Raw genomic sequence first — 23,364 nt, 5'->3', positions numbered from 1 at the left:
GAACTTCATTTCTGGTCACCTAAATTTGGCCCACTTCTTCAGACCCCCTTCCTGAAAATAGGGGCTGTGCCATGGGTACGTGCCCCACACTTAACACAGAGCTTCTTTGCCATTTCCCCATCTTCCTTTTGCAATCCCTTGATTCCTTTGTCATCCAAAGGCCCAGGGGTGGAATTCTAGCAGGAGCTCCTTTGCATATTAGGCCACACACCCCTGATGTAGCCAATCCTCCAAGAGCTTACAAGGCTCTTTTTTGTAAGCTCTTGGAGGACTGGCTACATCAGGGGTGTGTGGCCTAATATGCAAAGGAACACCTGCTAGAATTCCACCCTGCAAAGGCCCCACTGCTTCTCTGGCTGGTTTCCTGTTTTGGATATATTTTAAAAATGTTTATGGTTTGTCTTGATTATTTGAGCAACCTGCTTCTCAAAATCTCTTTTTTGCATGCCTAATTATTAATTTACATTTATTTTGCCAAAGCCTGTGGTCCCTTCTGTTCAATTCATTGCTTTAGACCTTCCACCTTTAAAAAGATGCCTCTTTACTTTTTATAGCTTCCTTAATTTGGGTTGTTAGCCACAAAGGTTTTATATTTGGCAGTGCCTTTCCAAACCTGTGGAATACATTCTGTTTGAGCTTCAATAAAAACAGGTTTCTTACCTGTAACTGATGATCTTCGAGTAGTCATCTGTGCAGTCACACTGATGGGATAAGGCGCCAGCGCCGATCTCTATTGGTAAACTTGAAAGCTGCGGATTTCCGCGCCAACGTCCCAGTGCGCATGCCCAGAAGCCCCACTGCGCATGCCCACTGAGACGGGAGTGGACATCCCACCAGTTCCTTCTGACTGCTGCGTAAGCCCATAGATGGACCGTCCGCAGAGGGGAAGGAGGGCGGGTAGTGTGACTACACAGATGGCCACTCAAAGATCATCAGTTACAGGTAAGAAACCTGTTTATCTTCTTCGTGGTCTCTGTGCATCACACTGATGGGAGATTAACAAGCCAAAATCCTACCTGGAGGAGGGTACAACGGTCCATCATCAGGAAATAGATTGCAGAACCGCATGGCCCACAGAAGACTCCTAGCGTACACGTAAATCCAGTGCATAGTGATTCACGAAGGTATGCGCGGAGGACCAGGTGGCAGCCTTGCAGATGTCCTGGAGCGGAACACCCTTCATAAACGCTGCCGAAGTCGCCATGGCTCGGATGGAGTGAGCTCGAATGGGTCCTGGAAGAGGCTTTTTACTCAGTAGATAACAAAGTCTGATGGTTTCTGTTATCCACCTAGACAGTCTTTGAGACGAAATCCTCTGCCCTAGAGAAGACTGGGCATATGAAACAAAAAGTCTGGAGTCCCTTCAAGAGGGACGCATGCGATGCAGATAGAACGCCAGTGCCCGCTTAACGTCCAAGGCATGCAGCCTGCGCTCAGAGTCAGTAGCCGGATTAGGGAAAAACACTGGCAAGCAAATCTCCGTGTTCAAATGAAATGACGAGATCACCTTGGGGAGAAAGGTGATATCAGGCCGAAGAGTCACACCTTCACTGGTGAAACACAAATAAGGAGCGTTGCAGGCAAACCTGCCACCATTGGGTCCCGGGAACAATCAGAGAAAAACTGAACGAATTTCAACCACTTATATGAGTAAGCTTTCCGTGTAGAAGGTTTCCTGCTGTTCAGCATGATGAATTTAGCTCTGTCAGAGAGGGGAATCACTGGAGGCACCAGGCGGTTAGCTTTAGATGTGGAACATCGTGATGTACTACCTGACCTCCATGCGAAAGAAGGAGATTTGGGGTCTGAGGAAAGTGGTGAAACACTCCGTTGGTGAGACGAAGGACTAGGAGGAACCAGTGTTGTCTGGGCCACCATGGTGTCACGAGGATGCCCACCGGTCCCTCCCTTAGGATCTTCTGTACCACCCTGGTGATTAAGGGGATAGGAGAAACACTCGGGACACTCGGTGTTGATTCCATGGAATAAGGAGACCGTCCCCGAGGGACAAGGGATCCGCCCCTCCCCTGCAGCAGAAGAGTGAGCACTTTCTGTTGTTGTGGGTGGCAAACACATCCAGCACGGGCGTTCCCCAGCGATGAAAAACGGGTTGCAGGAACTCCCAATTGAGCTCCCACTCGTGAAGCGAAGCTCCCCCCCCGACTGAGGAAGTCTGCAGACATTCAAGTCCCCCAGGAGGTGAGTCGCCACCAATGACACCCCCATTGAAATGCACATCTCCCATATGCTCAGGGCGAGCAGGCAGAGTCTGCAGGAGACCGTACCTCCTTGTCTGTTCACATATGCCATCGCTGTAATGTTGTCTGTCATGATGGCCACCGTCTTGCCCTTGAGAAGCGTCTGGAATGACTGGATTGCATGGAAAATCGCTAGAAGTTCTAAGAAATTTATGTGGTGGTGTGCATGGTGCCAGGGCCATCTGTCCCCAACACATAGACCGTTCATATGTGCACCCCAGCCCCACAGAGATGCATTCGACGTTATTGTGACTGACGGGGACGCTCTGTGAAAGGGCGCGCCCTCCGTCAGGTGATGCTTCTGTGCCCACCAGGCGAGGGACGAGAGGATCTCTGGAGGAATGGTCAGCAGACGCGAAGGAGAGTCTCGATTGCATCTGAAGTGAGTTAGGAAGCAAAGCTGCAGGGTTCTCATATGCATCCTTGTGAAGACCAGAGGTGGTGGCGGCCATAAGACCCAGCAGCCGCTGGACTTGACGGGCTGTGACCGTTGGATTGTGCTGGAACGAGCGGACTAGATGTATTATATCATCTGCCCAGTTTGGTGGGAGGAAAGCCTTGCAAGCAAGGGAGTCCAGAATATTACCGATGAACTGAACCCTCTGAGAGGGCTGAAGATGCGATTTTTGTTGATTTACCTGCAGGCTCAGTTCCCGCAGAAGAGAAAGAGTGGTGGTGATGTGCTGCAACAGAGTGGCCCTTGACCCCGCCACCAGGAGCCAGTCGTCTATGTACGGAAACAGGGTTATACCCCGTAAACGCAAATGGGCTGTGATCACCACAATAGTTTTAGTGAAGACCCTGGGGGGCGTGGAGAGGCCAAAGGGCAGTGCACGGTACTGAAAATGGTCTGTTCCAATTGTGAAACGTAGAAACTTCCTGTGGAGGGGATGGATGGAAATATGGAAATACGCGTCCTTTAGGTCCAGCGTAGCCATCCAATCCCCACGATTGAGTAGAGGGAGAATGCTGGGCAAGGAGGTCATTCTGAACTTGTGGTAGGTGATAAACAAATTCAGAGCTCGAAGGTCCATGATGGGACGAAGACCTCCATCCCGTTTTGGAACCGCGAAGTAACGGGAGTAGAAACCGAGACCTCTTTGATTTGGAGGAACCTGTTCGATGGTGTTCTTTGGAAGAAGGGATTGGACTTCTTCTTTTAAGGTGTCTGTAGGGTTGGTGGAGACGAAAGTGGGAGTGGGTGGATTCTGGTAGAATTCGATTACATAACCCCGCCTGATTATGCAGAGAACCCACTGATCTGAGGTTATTTTGGACCATGCCTGAAAGAATGGGAAAAGTCGGGTATGGCCCATAGTGGAAGGCTGGAATGGGAGAAGGGCCAAAAGGCAATCAAAGTCCCTGCTTAGGCTGTTTGGGACCTTTCTGTCGAGAGGACTAGGTCGAGGGTGGAGAATATTTCGGCTTGGCCGTATATGGCGGCTTGGAGAAAGGTGATGTAGGCTTCGGGCACCAAGGTTGATCCGGAGATTTGGAATATGGTTTCCTATTCCATGGTTTCGGCCATTGCCGCTTTGTTTGAGAGCGAGGTGTAGAGACTCCCAAATTTCTGGACGTTTTGATGCTCTTATCCATCTCCTGCAACATGGTATCGGTAGTCGAGCTGAAAAGACCGGTGCCATCAAATGGTAAGTCTTCAATGTAGGCCTGAGTATCTGGTTGAAGGGCTGTGGAGCACAACCAGGAATGGCATCTTAAGGCGATGGCTGTAGTCAAGGTCTTGGCACAGGTATCTCCCAAATGTTTGGCTGAGTTAAGCTGCTGCTTGGCCAGAGTCATTCCCTCTCTTTGGATCTTCTTAAGAGCATTTCTGCTCTGTTCCGGAAGGCTAGGCAGGAGCTTTGAAACCTTTACTTTAAAGTAGGACTTCAGCGGTCTTGGCTGTTGTTTAAAACAGCATACTTTAAAGTAGGACTCTAAAAGCCATTTGAGGGAAGGAGTTATTAAGAAACATTTTGGGACAAATGGCCGGATTCAACATGGCTTCTCTTATGTTCTTACAGTATTTGTAACATCACAAAATTCATGTAACAACTAATGCACAAGAAAGCAACACCTTATACTTCAAATTCATAGGGCATGCTTTAAAACTTGTGGAGGTTTTTTTGTTTTCATCCCAAATCCAATGGATAGGTTCGTACTGTTATCATCTTTGAGACAACAAAAATGACAAAAATAATTAGATGTTAGAAGATGAGCAGCAATCTGAATTAAAATTTCAGACTGAGGACTACAAATGCATTGGCTAGCTGCCAAACACATATTAAGATACTTAAAACAAACCATAGATTTGGGTTTATTTTTAACACCTACTGGTGATCTTGATATGTACGCCTATGCGGATGCTAGTTTCGCTAATGATCCTAAAACTAGACAGTCCACAACAGGAATGGCTATCTTTCTGGGTGGCGCCCTAATTGGGTGGAGATCACTGAAACAAAAACATGTATCTCTGTCCACCTGCGAGGCAGAATACGCCGCATTAAGCGCTGTGTGTACTGAAATAATTTGGTTTAAACAACTGCTGTTAGATTTTGGCATATGTCACATGAATCCCATTGTTGTAAGGGAAGACAATCAGGCAGCTATCCAGTTAGCAACCTCTCATGGAGTTAAGAATCGGTCTAAACATACAGATGTACGCTTTCATAATGTTAAGCAATGTTTAGAGGATAAACTGATAGCACTAGAGTACTGTGAAACGAATGCCAATATCGCAGATCTGTTTACCAAAATACAAACCCATGTAAAGCACAAAGAAAGTTGTATAGCTTTAGGACTCAGAAAATGAGACAGTAATGTCGTGCTGTATGTATGAATGAAATGTTAAATGAAAATGTTTATGCTAAAACTGTATAGTACATGTCGTTACATAAGGGGAGGATGTTAGCACCAGGCACTTTAAGATAGAAACTGCTGATGCTACATTATGTAACTCTAACTATACTAGCTCAATGAGAAGCATGTGAAGCTAATGGAGGCATGTGAAGCCAATTAAGTAGGGTGGAACATGATAGGCCAGCTCTACCATAAGAACCAACAACCTAGTCCTTAGACTTTGCCTTGGGTGGATGAGGAGGAAGGAGTGTTGGAGACGTGTTGAGCTATATTTGATCACAGAGACTGTTACTCTGTCCGTTAGACTGATGATGGCAATGACCCTGGTATGTGTAGACTAAGCTTTGGATTTGTGACTTTGTACTTCTGACCTGGATGGACTGACTTACTGTATGTTGACTACTTTGGACTGCCTTTAACCACTCTTATGCTGTAACCCCAATACAACTGTTTTCAACCGGCTTACTGAGTTAGAGGCTGCTCTTATCAGCACACTCATACTGCAGGACTTCTACGCACTACTGACAATAGGTATTCCTTTTTCTCAAGGAATCCTGTGAACTCTCATTTTTCAGGGTATCTAGAGTGTTTTAAAAGGGATATGTTTCCTTGAGTTCTCGGGGTTCTCTGGCAGAAGCTGTGAAAGACTGGTATAAAAATCCACTTAAATTTATAGTATGTGCAACAATGTATGTGGAACTAAATGAATCAGGAAAGTAGATAGGGGGACAACTTAAGTACACAAAGGAAGAGAGTGCGGGAACAGCTACAGGGAGTGACTCAGAAGTAGGAAGCAGAAGGAGAGAGAAGCGAAACTAGCAGGGTAGAGAATCAAGATCCCCGGCTTCCGGTTTTGCGGCGGAGCGGAGCAGCAGCGTCTCAGAGAGCTCTCTCCTGAGACAAGCTGAACGAGGCTGTACGGGGGACCTGACGGTCCGCACAGGGCTCTGGTTGTAGAGCTGGTGCATTGGAGGAGCGAGGGGAACTAGCCGGGTGGTCCCAGCACCCGGCTTCTTTTTCCCCTGTGCCTTGAAGTCCCGCGGTCCTCGGCGTCTTTGGACGAGATAGCTCGGCCTCCGGAACACAGAGGTGGAGACGGCAGGCGTTACGGAGCAAATTGGGAGGATTTCCTTTCTTTCTTTGTTTATTTAATGATACACGGCTTCCAGCCCAGGGACATAAGGAATGTAACGAGCAGTGAAAACTGTGAATGTTTCTACGGGTGGAGCTGAGGAGAAACGACAGGAGAAACGACAGCGGCTTCAGCGGTCTTGGCTGGGAGTGAGCTGACACGCCCTTTCCTCGCTGTTTTGTTTTCTTTTTTCTCTCCTCCTGGGTGTTTGCTAACTTCCCAGCTGTTCCTCTGCCTTGGTTTCTCTGCCTTATATATTATCTCTTCTGCTGTGACAAGTGGATGTAGCAGAACTGACTGAACTGGCCGAATTGGCTGAATTGGTTTACAAAAAAGGCGTGAGAGCTATAAAAGGTGTGAGAGCCATAAAGCCATAAAGACTATTAAGGCTACTAAGACTGAGGATATTGGGTCTGCGGTAGAGTGTGTGACTGAAGACGAAGACGACGGTGGATAAGTGTGAGAGACAGGCGGAAAGTGTGGAAGGAGGAGGCGTGATATATGAATGAGTGGAAGAGTGGAAGAAAAATAGGAGAACTGAGAGACTCAATAAGCCCAATAAGGGGTTTTTTTTCCCCTCTGTTTTTTTGCTCTCTAGATTGGTAAATTTGTAAGATTTAATAATTGATGGCTGTACTTTTTTGGTTTGTAGCTTGACTAGCTGTATTGGTTTTTTCTTTTTTTTGAATAATAGAAGGGGAAGGCAAGAGAGAAAGAAAGACTACATAGATAGTAGATAGTAGAAGTTAAGATAAAACAATAAGTGTCTTTAGAACATAACTTTCTTTGGCACAAATTGAAGGTATATTCAGGACTTCTTTGAAGTCAGTTTTCAAGCTTAAGTTAATTTAATCCAACCTTAACCACTTTTCAAACTTAAGGATGTCTCAGCAAGCCAAAACAAAGTTTTCCCCAGGGCAACCTAAGTCGGTGGGGACTTCACTAACACAGGAGGCGTATAAAGAGTTGCAAACAACATTTATGAGTGCCTTGAGTCAAATGCAGAACACATTGAGTGGGCAGATAAATGGGTTGGCAGATAAGTTAGAGAGTCTAGACTGTCGTGCAAAGGATACGAAGAAAGATATAACGGAGTTGGTTAAGATAACTAAATCAATAGAAGATAAATTAATGACAACTGAGCACCGTGTGAATAAAATAGAATCTAAACAACTAGAACTAACCGAGAAAATGACTAAGATAGAAATGGGGAATGCAGATTACATCCTAAGATTTATAAATATTCCGGAGGAGAAAGGTGAAAATCTGATTAGTCTGTTTTGTGATGCGCTGATGCCAATTTTGGAAATGGAAAAGTCTGAGGTAGAAAAAGAAATCGATTATTTATATAGAGTAAATTCCTTATATGCAAAAAAGAATGATTTACCTAGAGAAATACATCTCAAATTTGTTCGGAAAGGGATAAAGGAGAGAGTATGGAAAGGAACAAGAGAGCAACCACTTGTAATTAAAGGGATAAGAATAAAAATAATGAGAGAGATTCCATGGACCATAAGACAAAATAGAAAGGAATATATGAAACTGGTGACACTACTACAGGACAATGAGATAATGTACAAATGGCTTATCCCAGAAGGTTTGATGTTTACATATTCCAACACTAGATATAAAATAGACTCTAGATTTAAACTGGAAGACTTTTTAAATAATCAAGCCAAAAATTGGCCAAAAAGAGCATATGATCAAGAGGAGGGAGAGGTCACACCTGGTGACGAACCAAATCAGATAGAAACAAGACTCCAGAAAAAAAAGAAAAATTTACAAATAGAACATAGAGGGCTGTAAAACCAATCATGGCAGAGCAACTAAAGATTTTATCTTTAAATATTAATGGATTAAATTCTCCTAATAAAAGGAGAAGAGTGTTTATGCAATTAAGGAAGATGAACGCAGATATTATCTGTCTCCAGGAGACGCACATAAAACAAAAGGATGAAGCCTTACTTTTGGATAAAAGATTGGGCAAAGCGATTATAACATCAGAAAAGGAGAAAAAGAAGAGAGGGTTAGTTACCTATATTAATGGGAACATACAGGCCAAATTGATTTTTTCCTCTCAAGACACAAGATCTCAAGGAATTGAGATAACTAGGGATCAGCAGAAATTTCTGCTGGTAAATATCTATGCGCCAAATGAAAAGTTGGGAGCCTTTTATGGAAAATTGCATTCAATAGTGGGAAACTATGAATATGAAAATATATGTATGATCGGTGATTTTAATGCTGTAAATTGTCCAGAAATTGATAGAAACCCTGGGGGAGGGGGAATAATAAACAGAAAAAAGCCTATAGTAATATCTTACCCGAAACTTTTTTTAAAATGGCTGAGGAATTTGCATTGGTGGATTTATGGCATTCACTAAACCCGGGCAAGAAAGATTATACATTTTTTTCCCACAGACATAGTTCGTGGTCTCGTATCGACATGTGTTGGACCTCAGTGAGCTTTGTGAAATTAGTCGATGACATCGAAATCTTACCAAATACCCTTGCAGATCATAATCCTATTTTGTTGTCTTTGAAAGGTGTAAAAAGAACAGGAGGGTGGAGGATGAGTCCAGGGTTAGTCAAAGATAAGAACTTTATTGAGTATATAAGAGAAGAGATGAGATGGTTTTTTAAGTTAAACGACCAGAAGGAGGTCTCATCCAAAATTGTATGGGAAACAAGTAAAGCTTATGTCAGGGGTTTGATAAAGAATTTCTGTGTGCATAAGAGACGACGAGAAAACAAAGAATTAGAGGAAATAACAGAACATCTGAAACAACAGGAAAAACAATTTTAAAAGACACCAAATATTACAGAGATTAAAAAATAAGATAAAGCTGTTACAGCATAAGATCCATGTAAGTTTTTTGGAGGAAATGGAGAGGAAAGTTCGTTTTGCCAAACAATATTTCTTTGAAAATGCAAATAAATCAGGGAGATGGCTCGCGTATAAAATCAAAAAAGAACGGGAGAAAAGAACAATTAAAACATTAAAGGATAAAGATGGCAACCCTAAACATCTTATAGAAGACCTGAAAAAGATAATTAAAGATTTTTATGCTCAGTTATATAATTCGGTAGAAATAGATCAGAAAAAGCAGAGGGACTATCTTCTGAGCAGATTTTTTTTCAAATTAACGGATGAACAGAAAAGAATATTAAATAGTCCAATTACGATGTTTGAGGTAGACGAAGCCTGGAGCAAGCAAAAAAAGAATAAGGCGGCAGGCCCAGATGGTCTTCCCGCCGAGTACTATATTGCATTTAGGGAAAGCTTAATTTACCAATTCAAAAAAATGATAGAGGAAGTGTGGCAAACCGCAGAAATACCATGCTCTTGGAGGTATGCGAATATAGCCCTAATACCGAAAACAGAGGGTGATTGCGATGAAATTAAAAATTTTAGACCGATCGCATTACTTAATGTTGATTATAAGATCTATGCTTCTATACTTGCAAATAGACTCAAAAATTTTTTGACGGTATTGATTCACCCGGATCAAACTGGATTCCTTCCAAAAAGACATCTGAGAACGAATATCAGAATTATCTTAGATACTCTGGAATACTATGAGGCAAATAGTAACAAACACTTGGCATTAATTCTACTCGATGCGGAAAAAGATTTTGACAACTTAGACTGGACTTTTCTATTGCAACAGCTTAAGATCATGGAGTTTGGAGAGGATTTTATAAGGAATGTCCAAGCCATATATAGTGAACAGAAAGTTAAAGTAATTGTTAATGGGGACACTACTGGGGAAATAAAGGTTTGCAAAGGAACTAGACAAGGCTGTCCACTTTCCCCATTACTTTTCATTTTAGCATTGGAGGTTCTTAACGAATCTATCAGGCGCAATAGCAATATAAGTGGTCTGAAGGTAAAAGGGGAGATATATAAGCTTCTGGCATACGTCGATGATATTGCCTTAATTTTACAAAATCCATTAGAATCAATAGAAGAGGTCTTGAAAGAAATAGATGACTATGGACAAGTAGCTGGTTTAAAGATAAATAAACAGAAATCTAAAAGTTTAACTAAGGATATGACAATACAGGAGATTAACTGTTTGGAAATAAGAGCTGGTTTTAAAAGTGCAAAGAAAGTGAAATACTTAGGAATAAATCTGACAAACAAGTGTAGCAGTATATATGAAAATAATTTTGTGATTGCGCTAAAAGAAATTGAGAATTTACTGAAGAAGTGGGAAGGTCTACAACTATCTTTTATGGGAAGAATTGCCCTTATTAAGATGACCATTCTTCCGAAAGTGATGTTTCTATTCCAAACAATTAATTTTGCAATTAAGAAGGTTTTTTTTCACTAAACTGAATAGACTCGTCAGAACATTTATATGGCAAGGGAAAAAGCCAAGAATTAGATGGAAGATATTAAGTGATCAGAAAGAAAATGGAGGACTAGGTTTACCAGATTGGGAATCCTACTATATTGCAAATGTAACAGTCTGGTTGAAAGACTGTATAAGTTTGGAAAATAAGAGAATTCTTGCTTTAGAAGGTCATGATCTCTTGACAGGCTGGCACACAAATCTCTGGTACACAGATAAAGGTAGTAAGTATTTTACTAATCACTTGATCCGGAAGGCAATATTTGATGTTTGGATAAAGATAAAAAACAAGATATATAATAAGACACCCAGATGGGTTTCCCCAATAGAAGCATCCACAAAACCTCAATTATGGGATTTTATGAATATTGTAACATATCAGGAGCTGTTGGATGAGGATGATAAACTAAGAAAGAGGGATGATTTAGAACAGAGAGGAATAAAAATAGATTGGTGGCTAAATTTGCACATTACAACTAAAATTAATAAAGATAAAGTGTGTGGGTTTACTAAAGGGAATTTTGATTTCGATAAAATATTGTTGGCAAAGGAGGATAAAACGATCAGAAAGGTATATAATTATTTAATGCAAATAAAATTAGAAGATGAACAGGTAAAAGAAGTGATGATTAAATGGTCACGGAATTTGGGGAGGACTATTGACTTAGAACAATGGCTGCAATTGTGGAAAAATAACTAAAATTATTAAGCCAGTTAACTACAGGGAAAACTTTTTCAAAATGTTCCATAGGTGGTATATTACGCCAGTCCAGCTATCAAAGATGTCCAATAACTTGTCACCTAACTGTTGGAAATGTGGTACTGAAATAGGTACGTTTTATCATCTATGGTGGACTTGTGCCATTGTGAGAAAATATTGGGTGAAAGTATTTTTATTTTTAAAGGAGGTATTATGTTTGGATTTTCAGTTTAAACCAGAGATCATGTTATTATCTATGGTAAACAAACTTATACCAAAAGAAGATGAGCATCTGATGATTTATATTCTTACAGCTGCTAGAATTTTGTTAGCCAAATATTGGAGGAAAGGGAGATGCCCAAATCTAGAGGAAGTAATTGAAAAAGTACTACAAGCTGCTGAAGCGGATATACTTTCAACTCTTTTGAAAGGGGAGACAAAATCCGTAGCAAGCAATAAATGGAAGAAGTTATATATATGGTTTGATAGGATGACAAAAGAAAAGGATAACAAGAATTCGGTGTGATGAATAAATGATATAGTATTATGTTTAGTTTTATAAACTAGGTGGTTAACTTTAGATGTTTAAACCCATTTCCACTCTCTGTTTTAGATATAAGACAATTTGAACTTAGAGGTTTTGGTACTCGGATGAAATTATAAGAAGAAATTTATGTTCTGTATTTATATACCAAGACTGATATGGCAGAATGATACAGTATTTTGTAAGAGGTTGACGTTTGTTTGTGTTAAGAAATCAATAAACTTAAAAAAAAAAAAAGAAACCTGATCCCAAAGGGCGTATTGATATTGGCCCATACAGGCTGTGTAGTTGGCAATTTTGACTCCCAGAGACCCAGCTGAATATAGTCTCCTTCCGATGTTATCCAACTTTTTCTCCTCCTTATCAGGAGGAATAGAGTGAGTCTTTTTTGCCTTGGAGGACGAGGATACCACAACTGAATTTGGTTCAGGATGATTGTAAAGGAATTCTGCACTGGACTCCTGAATGCGGTACATGTGGTCCAGCCGACAAGACGATACAGGTGTGGAAGCCGGCTTCTCCCATGAGGATTTTGCAGTGTGCAGCATGACGTTGGTAAGGGGTAAAGCAACTGCGGTTGATGTGTCCATCTGAACTATGTCGAAGACATTATCTGTAATGACTGGTTGTGGTTGGACATTGGTGAGAGACAACGACTGGGCCAATCGCTTAATGAGGTCTATGAATAATCCTATGATTTTAAATCCTCCGACAGCGAAATAGGCTGCTCCTCTGTTATCGTCTGTGATGGGGAGGGTTCCCCAGGTGAGGATGTCTCTTACTCCTCTTGAGAAGACCCTTCAGGGGATCTAGGAGATGCGTCCGGCGAGTCGGAATGCTCAGACAGATGTGGAGCTGGGGGTGATACAGGGTCCGCAGAGCCAACCTCCGCCCTTTCTGAAGAGACCCGCTGACCATGCTCCCGATGGTGTTTGGTCGGTTCAATATCGGGCGGTTTCAATACCGAAGCTGATGGAGCTCGTCTTGGCGGTCGGTATGATGTGCTGGACCGATATGATGCCTCAGAGAACTGATCCCATTCCATCTGACGTGGAGGAAGCCAGGGGAAGGAGGGTTGCATGGGGTAGGCTCCATATAAGTACTGCCATTGCCTCTGATCCCAGGGGATCTGCGTAGGAGGGCGGTGGTGCGGTGAAAGATCAACCTCTCGGTGTCGCGGAGAGCGGCTTCTCAGGGATCGATCCCGTGGTTCTTGCACTCGATACCGAGGAAGTGGGCTTCGAGATCGGAAGGTTCGGGCTCGACCCGGAGGGCTCCTCTCAGTACTGGAGTGCTGCGCTAGCTCAATCTCCTGGTCTGACTTAGAGGAGATGACTAGGTCAGTCAACATCGACGCGATCGGGGGGCTTGCCCGACGACCCGGTGAGGCAAATAACTTCAGTGGCGGGACGATCGGTGCCGTCGGGTCCGATGGCGAGGTCAGAGAAGCTGGGGAGACAGATTTGCTGTGTTTCGGCTTATCCAGTCTCTTGACCTTCTTTTTCTTCTCCACATGCGATCCCTTATCCTCCTTATGTTGTTTCGCAGGCGTGGAGGATTCCGACACAACAGCCGAGCCTGGATGCTTGTTAGAGCGATCGGTGTCGGAAGGGAGACAATCGGCATCGACTGCTGTTGATGTCGGTGGTTCAGCGGCAGCGGTGGGCTGCTCGGCCCGTTCTGCGGTCATCCTTTGAGGGGTAAGTGTCTACTCCATGAGGGCTGCCGCAAGCCTTGCTGCTCTATTCTTCTTAGTTTGCTTCAAGAACTTGGCGCAATGCAAGCAGGAGTCGGTTCTATGCAGCTCTCCGAGGCACAGCAGACACAGCGAATGCCCGTCTGGTGGGGCTATTTTACTCCCACACTTAGCACCTTCTGAAAAATCCCCACTCAGGAGCACCTTCTGAAAAATCCCCACCGTCTTTCCATGCGAGGACGGAGGAAAAGACGGGTTGGGGCAGACGGGAATGGGAAGGGTGTTTTTTTTGAAAAAGCAGGAAGTTCTTCTGGCCCCCGCTCTCCCCCAAACGAACAACAATCTAACTATCTAACTAACTAACTAACTACTACTACTAACTACAATAACTACAATTCTAACAAAATTCTAAATTCTATGAATAAAGAAAGTTCACCGACCGAGGCGAGGAAAGATCGCCTGATCAGAGCGGCGGTCAGAAGAGAACTGGCAGGATGTCTGCTCCCGTCTCAGTGGGCATGCGCAGTGGGGCTTCTGGGCGTGCGCACTGGGACGTTGGTGCGGAAATCCGCAGCTTTCAAGTTTACCGATCGAGATTGGCGCTGGCGCCTTATCCCATCTGTGTGATGCACAGAGACCACGAAGAAGATGTGTGGTTTTAAATAGTTTCCAAGCATTCTCTAGGGATTTCTTCTCTTATGTTTCCCCTTCAGCTTTCTTTTTATTATTACCCTAATTTCTGTAAAGTTTCCCCTTTTGAAATCAAATGTTACCATTTTGGACTTCAGGGGTAACTTTCCATTGATCTGAATGTTGAACTTAATAGCACTGTGGTCACTGTTCCCAACTGGTGTAACAGCCTCTACATCTCTCACAAGGTCTTAAGACCTGCTCAGAACCAAGACCAAGATGGTTTATCCTTTACCTGATGAGCTACCTCATAGAGCTGGTAGGCTATGTGCAAGCTAGTTGGTTACAAGCCAAGCAGGTCTGATTTAGTCTCAAAACAAAAGTGTTGGAGTGGCCCTTCAGGTACTAATGAATGACAACAAAGGACCCAGATCCCTTTCTCAGAGCTCAGCAGATGCTGGCAAATACCTATCTCCTTCTAAAATAACCAGTGTAAATTCTTAACTATGGATACAGCTTGACCTGTACCAGAGGGCAAGGCTGGTACTTTAACTGGTACAAGTTTGACCTCAGGTCATCTCATTTAATTTATAGTCAGAAGCTGAGAATCTGCTGTCTAAACTGATGAATGAGAGGAGTCCAGAGAAAGACAGGCAAAAGGATCTCAAACAACGAATTCTCCCTCAGCTGTCTTTGTAACATTGGGTGGGGGGAGGGGCTGTATTCTACTTACCATGACCTGGCTGGCAATGTCCCTAACATCTAGGTCCAGGCTGGGCACAGATTCTCTTTGCTTGCCCACTCCACAGTGACTTCTCCACTACAACAAAGGAATAGAAACTGATCACAGAAAGACATGTGGCTGCACAGCTTTAGTTTGGTAGCATCTGCCACTCACTCTTAGAACTGAGAATACCCCTAGACAGAGCATTCTAGGATCTCAAAAGTGTATAACTGTATTAACAATTTTTTTATTTATTTGAAAAGCATGGATATCCTGCATTTTTATATGTCATAAATGTACACAAGGTGTTTACATTGTCACAAGCCCAAGCACAACATTTAAATACAAACATCATCACTAACACCGGTCCTAAGGTCTTATCTTCCTCTGTCTCTAAAGTCAAAAATAATTTTATCTGCCACTAAAAGAAGACAAGGGGTAAGAGCCAAATGAATGGATCTAAGAAGGAAGTACTTAAATTTGGGTACCACCACTGATAAGCCTCTGTTCATAGTTGCTGTCTGCCTTACCTCAGATGGATGGGCCATCTGGATGAAGATCTCAGCATATGGAAAGGTGAGAGAAGGCAGCCATTCATATGAGAGAAGGCAGCCATTCAGATATCTTGGGTCCAGGGTAATTTAGGACTAAAAATGCAAGCATCTTGAACTATGCTCAGACATAAACTAAAAAAACAGGGGAAAACCTTTCAGCAGCACAGTGGTGAGCTCAGAGTAGTGAGGTCTGATTAAAGATATGAATGCTGCTTTTCGGACTTCCAGTTTGTGTTGTTGGGACACCCCCCTGCAAAGCCCAGACAGGACAGCAATTTTAAAAATTGAAAAAATATTTTAATGCTAACCAGTTTATTGAGCAACACTGATGAATTTCCACTGTGTTTATCTTTGATTGGATTGCTAGTGTTATCAGGTAACTTTAAAAGGGATACATTAAAAAAACTGAAATTATGGGCTTTTACTTCATCACTTAGGGGTGTACTCGCTTTTGTTGCCAGCAGTTTAGACATTAATGGCTGTGTGTTGCATAATTTTGAAGGGATGGCACATTTACACTGTTATACAAGCTGTAGACTCACTACTTTACATTGTAGCCAAGTGTCATTTCTTCAGTGTTGTCACATGAAAAGATATACTTAAATATTTACAAAATGTGAGGGAGTGTACTCACTTTTGTGACAAACTGTATTCCTAAAGACTTTACTATAAATTCCTCATCCTGCATGTGATACATACATATAGTAACAAATCCCAATAGGAAACCTAGCAGATCCTAAAAGTACATGTAGGGTAACACAGGAGCAATATTATTCATAACAGAACATATTATTCATAACAGAACATTGGTCAAGCATTACTAGCATTAGTTTCTATTCAAATATTGGGCAGTAAAACAAAGAAAAACTGCTACTTAAAAAGCTTTCACTACCTGGATTCTGAGACTGAGCACTCAAGTGACAAAAGTGAGCTTGGCGCATCATGCCTTTCTATAGAAGGCTTTGATTCAGAATAGTCATTCACCATTATCATATATTTATTGCTCACAGACCATTTGGTCATTAGCAAATGGCAATGAAATAAAAAAATCATCAGTATTTTAGATTCTACAGGATTTACGAAATAAACATTTCGAATCAACAAAGTGCACAACATAAAACATCATTTCCCATTTTCTTAAAATCCTCCTCTTGTCTCTTAAATCTAAACACTCCCAGAAGCAATTTTATAACTGAAACTGTGATAGTTAGATCAAAGCCACCAAGCAAAAGCTGGAGCTTATTTGCCACAGGCAGATCAATATCAGTAATCAGTGGGTCGATAAAGTGTTTTCTTAAGTAGTTATACCTTTGGCAAGCAAAAAACACATGTTATACAGTTTCAGCAGAGCCAGATCCACAACCACATAATCTCTCAGAATAGGGCTTTCTCATGTAGCGCCCACTAAGGACAGCAGTAGGGAGCACATTAAACCTGGCTAAAAAGAAGGCTCTTCTGTAGGCTGGTATGGTCAGAAAATCTATATAGGGACAATAGGACTTGGAATATGTAAAACCAAAGAAGGCAGGCATTCACCATTATTCACAGCCATACTTCCATAATCCTCTGCAGGTGCCATGTAGGAAAGGGCACTAAATAATGGAATGACAAGACTGCAGCTTTCAGTTTAAGCTCAGCTTCTGTAGAACAGACATTCCATTTACTTTGTAGCCAAACATACTGCTGTTCAGTAATTATGCATTAACAAGTATGATTTAACCTATCTACTTATTGCAATTCAAATAGTTTTAAATATCGTGGTCCACAAATTCTTATGAAATTTACCAAGACAGGAGCAAGTAGCTGCGTTTTGCATTATGCGGGTATCTGAAGCACGTTCTCATAATTTTTACTATTTTAAAACAGAAAAAAACCTACCCGCTTCATAGATTTCCAATTATCAAATTATTTGACTTCATAAATACTTTGAAAGATGTTTTAGATAATAAGTTTACAATACAGATGTTTTCAGTTACTACATACTTTGCTTGGGTTTTTTTTTAACATGAAGGTAGTTTGTCATTTGTTTGTGCACTGATGTGCTGGTTTTACATCTGAGTTTTTTAGCATTCTCCCCTTTCATAACTACCTTGGCATATGTGCATTCTTACAGTTTTATCTTTACTTATTCATACCAAAGATCAAACATAATTTTGGCTTCCACACGCTTCTTGGTTTTGTTGGACCCAGTATATCAGAATGCACAACTCTGGACAATCTGGTGTTGCTCTTCCCCAGATAAATGTGGCACAAAGTAAGTACAGTCTAAATCCTCAGTACCTTTGCATGGATGGCCTCTAGGAGCACATCCGCTTGCTGGAGGAAGGCGGCCGCCTCCAGAGCCAGTTGCAGCATCTCATGATGCTCCTTCAGCGTCCCTTGGAGATGCAGCCACCTGCAAAGAGAAAGGGGGTAAAACAAATTTGATATAGGTAGCAAGAAAGCAGGCAGGTAGCCTCAGTAAATCAATCCAAAAAAGCCTCAGTAAATCAATCCAAAATATCCCAGCAAAACCTGATGCAAGCTATGTGCCATGTCTCTTTCCCCCGCCCCCCCCCCCACTCACATTTTATTGATGTGCTTGCGTCGAGCCACTATGCTCCTGCTCTCACTCTTCCCTTGTTTCTCAAGCTTGTGAGCCAGACTGTTCATTTCCTCATGCAGGACCTGGAACTGCTGCTCCTCCTGGGTCAAATGAGAAGGGCAGAAATAAAGAGTTTAAACTTACTTTTCATTAAAGGCACAGTGAATAAAGGAAACGGCTCAGAGGCAGTAAATCTCTGAAACCCACTGCCAGGAGGCAACACCAGGGGAAGGCCTTGGCCTCTGTGTCCTTTTTGTTGCCCTGGAGGGCTGCTCTGTGAAACTGTATGCTGGATTAGATGAATCACTGGTCTGATGCAGAAGGGGTCTTCTTTCATTCCTATATTTTTACTTTATATACATTAGTTCCGTAACCCTTACAACAGCTGCGAGTTAGGCAAGCATTGTCATCCCCAAATGCAAATGCAGGGAGGGGCTGAGAGAGCGGTGATTTGCTCAAGATGAGATCTTAATCAGGGACTTTGCAGCTCACATTTTTAGCCTTCTTTTTCAAGAGGATCACCAACACCCACTTGTGTAAATACACAGTTTCAAATCATGAGAAGAACACTTGGACATTTCTGCTGCTTTAGCACATACACAAGGACAGCTTGAGAGCAAAGGAGGGTCTCTTGACACCAGGAAAAGGAGTTCTGCCTGGGAAGTTTGAGGCTGCATCATGGGGGCATTTTACAGCCATCAGAGCCAAAAGCAGGGAGTATATTTTGTATCTCAATGAATGTTGGGGAATTCCATACTCAGCATCATACACTGTTCAACTCCCCATGCAGGCAGCAGCTGCGGAATAGGATGGACTGTTCTGGGCTACACATCTGTAAGCTTGGGTAACTTGTAGATCTTTTTCTCTTGCAGGCTGTCAAATCAATTAACAGCCACCCCAGGTATGCAGCACTGTCTAGAAACAGCTATCAGCACACAGTACAGAGCCCTACAAGTCAGTTCTTGTGCCCTCACCTGTTTTAAATCAAGGATCCATCGGGTGAGCTGAATCTTGTCTGCATTCTCATGCAGCAGAGCTGCTAGCAAAGGTTTCTCTTCCTAGAAGATATAACAGACATGGTTTAGAATGAGAGGCCCTGGAACTCAAAGTGACAAGTTCAACTGCATATATTTTGCAGCAAAAAATACACAAGAATTCCACTTATATAATCAGGAGGACCTCCCTCCAGTAAAAATAATATAATTCATAAACTTTCCTTCTAATATTGTTTGGTGGGGTTTTTTTCTCCTTTTCAGGATTAAGATTTTCTTAAGAATTTGAATTTTTTAAATCAAGAAACAACATATAACAGGAGAAGGATGGAAGTCATTGACAGCCAAATTAGTCAAGGGGACTAGAAACATCAGGGCTCAGAGGGCAGCACTGAAGAAGACGACGACCGTAGATTTATACCCCACCCTTCTCTTTGAATCAGAGAGAGTGGCTTACAATCTCCTTTATCTTCTTCTCCCACAACAGACACCGTGTGAGGTGAGTGGGGATGAGAAAGCTCTTACACTGTTGCAAGCTTCACATTACTATCTTCTGCTTTTGGAATTTTAAGCCTTTCAGTCTTCTCTCCTTATCTGCGCTTTGTGGTGCCTCAGTTATGGAGTGCTGCCCACTCTGGAACCCAAAGCTACTGTATTTCTGAGACTGAGTTCCAGCTTTTTTGTTTGTCCAGAAACCTTTAGATTACTGCTGTTCCATTAAATGTTTTTGTGGTTTTTCTGTTTTGTTTTGTATTGCCATTATTCTCTGTGTCCGGCTATACTTTTTAACTGCTACTTTTCAGTGCAATACTAAGCAAACTTCTAATTCAGTTGATTCTATTAATTCCATTTCATTGGTTTAGAACAATGGTGTCAAACATGTGGTCCAGGGGCCAAATCAGGCCCTTGGGAGAGTTTCTATCAGGCCCCCAAGCAACTGACTATCATCTGCTTCCTTTTCCCTCTCTCTTGCTTCCTTCTGCATGACAACTTGCTTTACTAGGTTTGCTCAATCACACAGGAGCTACAGAGCAAAACCTTTATTTTCTCCATTGGCTGAGGCTCCTCCCTTGGGGAGGAAGGGGGGCTTGCTTTGCCAGGCTCTTTCAATCCCATAGCAGAGATACTGAGTCAAGCCTCTCTTCCTTCTATTGGCTGAGGCGCCTCCCCTCCTGGCACCCTGGGGAAGAAAGGAAAGAGCCAGAGCTTCCTTTGCGCAGTCCCCTGGATCCCATGGGAGAAATACAAAGAAAGCACTGTTAAGACCAATGAGTGCTAATGTTTTAATCATGTTTTATTTTAAGGGTTAAAAAAAAAGTCTTTGTGTTTGTGTCCTTTATAAAGTCTATATCTCTGCTACCTGGCATTACATTTTATGACACACATGGCCTGGCCTGACAAGGTCTCATTTGTGTCAGATCTGGCCCTCAAAACAAATGAGATTGACATCCTTGGTTTAGAAGGATGAAACTGCGGAGGACTGCCCTGTCTGCTGCAGCATTTTAGATCAACCTTTGCCACTTCAATTCCACTGATAATTCATAGATTAGTTTTTGGACTGCTTTTGAGATTTACTTTGTATATTTTGTATTTTATTTTATTTTTGGTGGAAATTCCATCAGATATTTTTATTGAGACTCTGTTGTATTTTTAAAACAGAAACAGAAATGTTCGCTTTATTTTAAAGTGCAAACATTCAGGTTCTGTGAAGGATATCAGGAACCTGTTGCACAGCTATCTAGAAGATGTATGGAACATAGTCAGATTACAGTTACCCAAGGTACAAGGAAGGATACAGCCTGGGCTCTCTTAGGGGCTAATTCTTCCTTGCTCAGTGGTTTGACCATTAGGTCAGATTTGCCATGAGACCAATGAAAATGACATTGTCTAGTTCCATCCTGGAATTTGATGTAACTATCTGAAAAGTCTCAGGGATGCAGGGAACCTCTCTGAGAATTTTATGCAAATGTCACCAAAATTCACTTTGCTTCTTTTATTCACATGAGAACCTCCAAATCTGCCCCAATGGTCTCACTAAGTAGCAACTTACTATTTTTCGGTCCATTGGACGCTCCGGACCATTAGACGCAGGTGCCTGGCTGGGAGACAAGAGGCGAGATCGCTCCCTCCGCCCCCACCGCAAACCCAGCACTTCACAGGGAGCGATCTCGCCGCTTGTCTCCCAGCCAGGCACACAGGCGCCGGCGTGCTTCCCCCGCGCCTGCGTGCCTGGCTGGGAGACAAGCGGCGAGATTGCTCCCTGCGAAGTGCTGGGTTTGCGATGGGGGCGGAGGGAGCGATCTCGCCGCTTGTCTCCCAGCCAGGCACGCAGGAAGCATGCTGCCCCCTCCACAGCCAGCGCTTGCGAAGCGCTGGGTTTGCGGAGGGGGCAGGTGCTTTCCCCGTGCCTGTCTGCCTGGCTTCAGCTGCTGCTTACAGCAAGCGCCAAGATCGCTCCCTCCGCCCTTCGATCCCAGCGCTTGCTATAAGCAGCAGCTGAAGCCAGGCAGACAGGCACAGAGGAAGCACCCGCCCCCTCCGCAAGCACAGCGCTTTGTGAGCGCCAGCTGTGGAGGCGGCGGCGTGCTTTCTCCCTGCCTGTTTGCATGGCTTCAGCGCTGATGCTTAAAGCAAGCGCTGGGATCGGAGGGCGGAGGGAGTGATCCTGGCGCTTGCTGTAAGCATCAGAGCTGGAGCCAGGCTGGCAGGTGCGGGGAAGCGCCGGGACGGAGGCAGCGGATCCCCCCCCCGGAGGAAGGTACGTACGGTACCTTCGCTTCATAAGACGCACACACTTCCCCCCACACTTTTTTGGGGGGGGGAAGTGTGTCTTATGGTGCGAAAAATACGGTATTTATTTTCAGGTTTTTCACCCCACCTTTCTTCCCGGTTGGGACCCAAAGCAGTTTACATCATTCACCTCTCCTTCAACTTACTCTCACAACAGCTGTGTGAGCTAGGTTAGGCTGAGTGTGTGTGACTGACCCAAAGCAACTCAGTAAGCTTCCAGGTCAGAGTAGAGATTCAGCTCGGGGTCTCCCAGATTCTACTCTGACATTCTGACTACTACACCATACCAGCTCTCCAGTCTTAAGTCTCCCTACATAGAGGTGGAAAGATGACCCTTATTTTCCAGAGAAATTTTGAAACCTTACATGATTATTTTTTGCTTTCTTCAACATTCCTGGAGCCTCTACCCTAAAATTCTACTTTAGGTGAAATTAGGTGGCAACTCCTCTCCAAATGTTGAACTTGATTATTATTGTTAATATTACTAACTTTTTTCATAGCCTGCCCTTCTCACTGAGAGTCTGGGCGATTACAAAGTATGAAAAGCCATTCATTCAGATAGCAAAGAGCGCTAATAAATAGTAGATTTAGACTTACAGAACTGGAAAAACAACACAAATGAATATTGGTCTAAGATGTGACATACCATGAGAGAATCCTTCAACTTCATTGCTCAAGGGCAAATATAGTGTCATTTAAAGGAAAAGGTGAAGTACGAACATTTTAATGTAAAACTGTCTAATAATTAAGTGGCTGAATGGCTGCTGATGTTGCAATGAGAAGGAAAGATCATACTTCTTGCCTTCAGCTACATCTGTAGTGAGCACCAGCACATAACAGAGTGAACATGCATCAGTACAGAATCCCAAGTGATCTCAGTATAAAAAAAACTGCAGACCTTCAACTAAGGGTTTGCAAACAAAAAACATATGGGGCCCCACCTAGTGGGGAACAAAAGTGAGCTTTTCATTCATACATCCTCTCCCACAAACAGCCTCCCACCACTGATATTATCTGTAAAGAGAACTGAGGGCCATTGGCACAGGCACAGTTTGCACTGCCATACTGCCATGTCAGCTCCCAGGTTTGTGAGAACTGGGGTGCACTTATAAAGGGGAAGCCACTAAGCTGTTGCCGTGATGAAAAACTTTTGTGCCTAAGCCATACATGAGTGGACTAAAGCAGGAGTTGCTCACCCATCTATGGCACTGTTGGGAAAGAGAAGTTGGATTTACAACCATCCACCTTTGGAACCATTCTTACTCTTTGGAACTGAGAAAATGTTCTCTTATTGTTACAACTTATTGTGCTGTCTGGTGAGAAAGAGTCAGCTGTGGACAAAAGGTCTGTTCCCAGGGAAAATACTAGCACAGACATGTTGCCATGGCAAGAAGTAACTTTGTCTACCAGTGAATACTGTGCTTATCTGTCTATTTATCTTGTCTGAATTCCATGGAGTTCCCCCTCTCTCTTGCTAGTTTTATTGCTGCTGGGTTCAAATGTGCCACTACTTTATTCCATTATATGTTATTGTTTAATTTTA

At 43.0% G+C, this 23,364-nt stretch overlaps 1 protein-coding gene across 2 annotated transcripts in view; it reads right to left on the bottom strand.

Annotated features, from left to right (window-relative positions):
* Positions 1-23,364, bottom strand: part of LOC132575967 (uncharacterized) — an 88,610-nt gene that overhangs the window by 42,176 nt on the left and 23,070 nt on the right. For both annotated transcript variants that reach the window (XR_009555719.1, XR_009555720.1), the window contains 4 exons: positions 19,014-19,097; positions 18,022-18,140; positions 17,736-17,850; positions 14,911-14,997 (listed from right to left, as the gene is read on the bottom strand). The gene's annotated coding sequence lies outside the window, so the exon portion shown is untranslated. The remainder of the gene's footprint in view (positions 1-14,910; positions 14,998-17,735; positions 17,851-18,021; positions 18,141-19,013; positions 19,098-23,364) is intronic.

Source organism: Heteronotia binoei, chromosome 1 (genome assembly GCF_032191835.1).
Source record: "Heteronotia binoei isolate CCM8104 ecotype False Entrance Well chromosome 1, APGP_CSIRO_Hbin_v1, whole genome shotgun sequence".
Classification (NCBI taxonomy): domain Eukaryota; kingdom Metazoa; phylum Chordata; class Lepidosauria; order Squamata; family Gekkonidae; genus Heteronotia; species Heteronotia binoei.
Note: the sequence above shows the minus strand (reverse complement) of the source record. Positions and strands in the feature narration are given on the sequence as shown.